This window comes from Mesoplodon mirus (genome assembly GCF_964341445.2).
Source record: "Mesoplodon mirus genome assembly, chromosome: 13".
In the NCBI taxonomy this organism is placed as follows: domain Eukaryota; kingdom Metazoa; phylum Chordata; class Mammalia; order Artiodactyla; family Ziphiidae; genus Mesoplodon; species Mesoplodon mirus.
Window position 1 is genome coordinate 41,770,297 of NC_138989.1, and position 7,228 is coordinate 41,777,524.

The following is a 7,228-nucleotide window of genomic DNA, read 5'->3' on the forward strand; positions in this document are numbered from 1 at the left end:
ATCCCTTACCATTATATTCCATGTGAATTAATCAATTATGTGGAATTGGTGAGCACTTGGCTTTCATTAAGCACTGCTGAGTAGACTCACAATTACTTTCCATGCTTCATAAATAAAGACATCAAAAACATACAAACTGTTCAATACATATTATGAAGGCAACACAGATGTTAAAGAAGGAAGACTGTCTTTTGTAAAGAGAATATAAATAGCAACTGCAAATATGTAAACAAGTCTAATTAGTAAACATTTTTCTTGCATAATAAACTTTATTTTGGGTATAGTAAACCACTATATGCTCAGTTACTTATCTCTCAACTTTTAGATGTATTCTTCTCATTCGTAAATCAAAAGTAGAAATTAAGCTACAATCAAAATGTCATACATTCAACAATTTATTGAACACCATTATCCATCAAGTTGTGCTATCCACCAAGTAATCTATGCAACATTTCATGAATACATAGAAAAGACAAACATAAGGCTTATAAATTTCAGTTATTATGTACAGAAAACCTGAATAATTTAAAATGAAACAGTTCCTCCATTACTCAGCCCCTTCATTAAGACCTTAAGCATATATATAATTAAACTTTCCATTTCTTATTAATGCATGATTTGTTTAACTTCCAGCTTTTTTTTTTTTTCTTACACTGGCTTCATAGCATCCACTTTTTAAATATTTTGCACTTTTAAGAAAGTCTTTTGCATTGGTGAAAGAAATAATGCCTGGAACGGAGAACCTCATTTGAAAAAGATTAGCTTTTTTTTTTTTTTTTTTTTTTTTTGCGGTATGCGGGCCTCTCACTGTTGTGGCCTCTCCCATTGCGGAGCACAGGCTCCGGATGCGCAGGCCCAGCGGCCATGGCTCACGGGCCCAGCCGCTCCGCGGCAATATGGGATCCTCCCAGACCGGGGCACGAACCCGTATCCCCTGCATCGGCAGGCAGACTCTCAACCACTGCGCCACCAGGGAGGCCCAAGATTAGCTTTTTTTTTTCAACTGCTAATTCCAACAATAAAGATATTGCTAAAGGAGAGATTAATGTTAAAGGAATTCTGTGTCTATGAAACCTGACCTGAAAGGAATTAATTACAGAAAACATATTAGGTACCAGTACAAGTAAATCTTCAATTTAAAATGGCAGTGGCAAAACATAAATCTCTTTGATAAGTTTTAAGTCATAGTGTCAAAGTTGCAATCTGGAGTCTAAACCAATTACAAAGAAAATACTCTATTCAGGATTTTATATAACCATCCTTAACATCTATTTTACTTTCTCTTACTTATCCATACTCTGTAAAAATTTCATGTTAACATTTTGAGATTTTTCTACAGACTATTTCCAGATTTCTTTAGGTACTACAAATTTACTTCAAATCTAAGTGTTATATCTGCCTGAATAATATGCTTCCCAGAAGCTTTCTTTTAAGGAATATCATTTAGAAGGACCTTTTTAAAGATATATGAAGGGGTGAAGTTCCATCAGAAGCTATCTGAATCTAGTGTATAAGTGTATGTATGTATGTGTTTAAAATATCAATGTTTTTATATATAAAACAATATATATGTGTTATATACACACATATATACATACTAACATATTAACATATTAAAGTTAGAACAATATATAAGAGGCTTTTAAATCAGCATTTGTAGACAGATTTATGTGTATCAACATTTGTGCAAAATGTCACTGATACGTATGGGGAGGAGTGTTTTTATCACACAGAAACTATCATCTGTTCCCACTCAATAAGTTACTTGATATCTGTCCCACATACTCATAATCAACCCCTACCTCTTTTCTTAATCTATGAAATGGGTAGTAATATTTGACTATAAAATCATTTAAGAACTTCACATGGAACAGTTCGTGCTAAATATACAAATATAGCAGATGTATTTTGCCATTATAGACAATAAATTCTGTTTTCAATCCTTTTTTTTACTAAGTCTCATTAACTTGACTTTTTTTCTTTCATATAATGTGAGTCACTAAAATCCCCTTTTAAAATTTCTGATATACATGCATAAGTACTTTTCTATTTTGTGGTGAACTATATCAAGAAAGAAACGTTTTAAAAGCACACAGTATACATCATTTGCGTTGTACTGCACAAATGTAATTCAGTGAAATTTTTAAAATTTAATTACAACATGTATAGAAACATTTAAAGCTTAGTGTTTGTCACTGTCATCTTTTCTTTCTGAGGCTTTTATACCCACCCCAAAGGTCCTTGTTGATCCACTAAAACAATAAAAATTGTGGAAAGATCCTTTCTTTACTATAGAAGATGTGAAAAGAAAAGAGAGAGCTGACACTAGAATGATATTTGCAAGTCACAAAAGGTACTTTTGAAAATATCTTTAAAAGGTGAGGCATCATCTCAAGAAAACAGATTGCAGCATATTAGAAAAGCCAGATGGTATTCATTTGAGAATTCTAAACAATTTAAGGATATAGGTAAGTGATCTACTAACGAAAAATGAGCATGTACCATTGAAAGAGATCATAAGGGATAACAACTGATAAAAATTCAATCCATCTTTTTAAGTATTGCTAAGTGTGTCAATAGAACTTATTGGCACAAGCTAAAATTATCACTGTAATCAGAGCTATAAGATTTATATATAATGAAATAAAGAAGGAATGATAACATTTCTTATAATAGCAAATTATATTTCTTCCATTTAAAAAATGTATAATAAAACTTTATGATATATGTATCTAGATAATGATGCCTATGCATAAGTATTCTTAAAGTTTTAGATATTACACACAAGTGAATTAATTTTACACATTTGAAATAGAACATGTAATTTGTTTTACACCTCAAAATTTTGTATTTAATTTTTTGTACAAATAAGCACAAATAGATTTCTTTGGTTGGCATAATTTAACAATTATCATTACATTTTAATTATTACTAAAATAACAGAATATCTGGTTAACACTAAAGTTTGCAAAAACCAAAATATTGGTCATTAAAATCTGGAGATAATTAAAAGAAACCCTATACCAATTAGTGGTAACTACAGTTAATAAAAATAATAAAATTCATATTAAAAAGTTAGAAGCTATACATAAAAAAGGAAAAACAAAAACCATCTGTGAGCACCCCCTATTTGGAAGTTAATTTTTTAAATTATGTAGATACTCCTTTGCTGTGATATAATGGCAGGAGAATAAACAAATGAACAAAATTCCTCTTCTTTAAAAGAAATGATCATCTAGGGGCCTCCCTGGTGGCGCAGTGGTTGAGAGTCCGCCTGCCGATGCAGGGGATGCGGGTTCGTGCCCCGGTCTGGGAGGATCCCATATGCCGCGGAGCGGCTGGGCCCGTGAGCCATGGCCGCTGGGCCTGCGCGTCCGGAGCCTGTGCTCCGCAGCGGGAGAGGCCACAACAGTGAGAGGCCCGCATACCGCAAAAAAAAAAAAAAAAGAAAAAAAAAAAAGAAATGATCATCTATATCATGCCTTTGTTGAATCTGATTTTCAAAGAATGCAAACACCATACTCTCATTTGATCTCAAATAATTTTTCAGAATTTTTTTTCTTTAGAATTCTATGAAAATACAGCAGTGGTTCTTATAAAGCTGGGATTTCAGAAAAAGGGAGATGCTCATACTATAGACTTTTTAATGTTACGGTAAGAGATATATTGTACACTAATGGCATGATGTAAAAACAGAATTTTTAGGTGTAAGGATTTTTTTAAATTAATTAATTAATTAATTTTGCTGCGTTGGGTCTTTGTTGCTGCCTGCGGGCTTTCTCTAGTTGCGGCAAGCAGGGACTACTCTTCGTTGCGGCGTGTGGGCTTCTCATTGTGGTGGCTTCTCTTGTGGAGCACGGGCTCTAGGTGCGCGGGCTTCAGTAGTTGTATCACGCAGGCTCTGTAGTTGTGGCTTGCAGGCTGTAGAGCACAGGCTCAGTAGTTGTGGTGCACGGACTTAGTTGTTCTGCGGCATGTGGGATCTCCCCAGACCAGCGCTCGAACACGTGTTCCCTGCACTAGCAGGTGGATTCTCAACGACTGTGCCACCAGGGAAGCCCAGGTGTAAGGATTTTTTTCAGATGTGTTAGGAAATTGTTCAGAGTTAAATAGAATAAACTGTTTGCTATCCAGCAAGTTGGAAATAGATGCTCTGTATTATATGGGTTAACACTTTTCAAAGAATTTTGAATACAATAAACTCACTTATCTGTGAAGTTTTACCAAATAGCCCCTAAACTGTCTTTGATGATTCAGAAGGAACTTCATAAATTTTTGGTACTTTGAATTAATATTTATAAACCTTCATTACCACAATACTTAAGACATGCAGAGGTATCAATTAATAGAGAATTCTGATGAGAGAATGTCATATCAACCAAGCTTTAACTGCGTATAGACACTTCATTCTTGTCTGCCTACAGTGCCAATATTACCATTTAAAATTTTTTTAACATCTTTATTGGAGTATAATTGCCTTACAATGGTGTGTCAGTTTCTCCTGTATAACAAAGTGAATCAGTTATACATATACATGTATTCCCATATGTCTTCCCTCTTGCATCTACATCCCACCCTCCCTATCCTACCCCTCTAGGTGGTCACAAAGCACCGAGCTGATTTCCCTGTGCTATGTGGCGGCTTCCCACTGGCTATCTGTTTTACATTTGGTAGTGTATATATGTCCATGCCACTCTCTCACTTCGTCCCAGCTTACTCTTCCCCTTCCGTGAGTCCTCAAGTCCATTCTCTATGTCTACGTCATTATTCCTGTCCCGCCCCTAGGTTCTTCAGAACAATTTTCTTTTTTTTTTTTTAGATTCCATATATATGTGTTAGCATACGGTATTTGTTTTTCTCTTTCTGACTTACTTCACTCTGTATGACAGTCTCTAGGTCCATCCACCTCACTACAAATAACTCAATTTTGTTTCTTTTTATGGCTGAGTAATATTCCATTGTATATATGTGCTACATCTTCTTTATCCATTCATCTGTCGATGGACACTTAGGTTGGTTCTATGTCCTGGCTATTGTAAACAGAGCTGCAATAAACATTGTGGTACATGACTCTTTTTGAATTATGGTTTTCTCAGGGTATATGCCCAGTAGTGGGATTGCTGGGTCATATGGTAGTTCTATTTTTAGTTTTTTGAGGAACCTGCATACTGCATACTGTTCTCCATAGTGGCTGCATCAGTTTACAGGAGGGTTCCCTTTTCTCTGCACCCTCTCCAGCATTTGTTGTTTGTAGATTTTCTGATGATGCCCATTCTAACTGGTATGAGGTGATACTTCATTGTAGTTTTGATTTGTATTTCTCTAATGATTATGATGTTGAGCATCCTTTCATGTGTTTGTTGGCAATCTGTATATCTTCTTTGGAGAAATGTCTATTTATGTCTTCTGCTCATTTTTGGATTGGGTTGTTTGATTTTTTGATATTGAGCTGCATGAGCTGCTTGTATATTTTGGAGCTTATTCCTTTGTCACTTGCTTCATTTGCAAATATTTTCTCCCATTCTGAGGGTTGTCTTTTCATCTTGTTTATGGTTTCCTTTGCTGTGCAAAAGCTTTTAAGCTTCATTAGGTCCCATTTCTTTATTTTTGGTTTTATTTCCATTTCTCTAGGAGGTGTGTCAAAAAGGATCTTGCTGTGATTTATGTCATGGAGTGTTCTGCCTATGTTTTCCTCTAAGAGTTTTATAGTGTCTGGCCTTACATTTAGTTCTTTAATCCATTCTGAGTTTGTTTTTGTGTATGGTGTTAGGGAGTGTTCTAATTTTATTCTTTTACATGTAGTTGTCCAGTTTTCCCAGCACCACTTATTGAAGAGGCTGTCTTTTCTCCATTGTATATTCTTGCCTCCTTTATCAAAGATAAGGTGACCATATGTGCATGGGTTTATCTCTGAGCTTTCTATCCTCTTCCATTGATCTATATTTCAGTTTTTGTGCCAGTACCATACTGTCTTGATTACTGTAGCTTTGTAGTAGTCTGAAGTCAGGCAGCCTGATTCCTCCAGCTCCATTTTTCTTTCTCAAGATTGCTTTGGCTATTCGAGGTCTTTTGTGTTTCCATACAAAATGTGAAATTTTTTGTTCTAGTTCTGTGAAAAATGCCATTGGTAGCTTGATAGGGATTGCACTGAATCTGTAGATTGCTTTGGGTAGTATAGTCATTTTCACAATGTTGATTCTTCCAATCCAAGAACATAGTATATCTCTCCATCTGTTTGTATCATCTTTAATTTCATTCATCAGTATCTTATAGTTTTCTGCACACAGGTCTTTTGTCTCCTTAGGTAGGTTTATTCTTAGGTATTTTATTCTTTTTGTTGCAGTGGTAAATAGGAGTGTTTCCTTAATTTCGCTTTCAGATTTTTCATCATTAGTGTATAGGAAAGCAAGAGATTTCTGTGCATTAATTTTGTATCCTGCTACTTTACCAAATTCATTAATTAGTTCTAGTAGTTTTCTGGTAGCATCTTTAGGATTCTCTACGTCTAGTATCATGTCATCTGCAAACAGTGACAGTTTTACTTCTTCTTTTCTGATTTGGATTCCTTTTATTTCTTTTTCCTTTCTGATTGCTGTGGTTAAAACTTCCAAAACTATGTTGAATAATAGTGGTGAGAGTGGAAAATCTTGTCTTGTTCCTGATCTTAGAAGAAATGGTTTCCATTTTTCACCATTGAGAACGATGTTCGCTGTGGGCTTGTCATATATGGCCGTTATCATGTTGAGGTAAGTTCCCTCTATGCCTACTTTCGCAAGGGTTTTTATCATCAGTGGGTGTTGAATTTTGTCGAAAGATTTTTCTGCATCTATTGAGATGATCATATGGATTTTCTTCTTCAATTTTTTTTTTTTTTTTGTGGTACATGGGCCTCTCACTGTTGTGGCCTCTCCCATTGTGGGGCGCAGGCTCCGGACGCACAGGCTCAGCGGCCATGGCTCACAGGCCTAGCCACTCCGCGGCATGTGGGATCTTCCCAGACCGGGGCACAAACCCATGTCCCCTGCATCAGCAGGCGGACTCTCAACGGCTGTGCCACCAGGGAAGCCCCTCCTTCAATTTTTAAATATGGTTTATCATGTTGATTGATTTGCATATACTGAAAAATCCTAGCATTCCTGGGATAAACCCCACTTGATCATGGTGTATGATACTTTTAATGTGCTGTTGGATTCTGTTTGCTAGTATTTTGTTGAGGATTTTTTTGCAT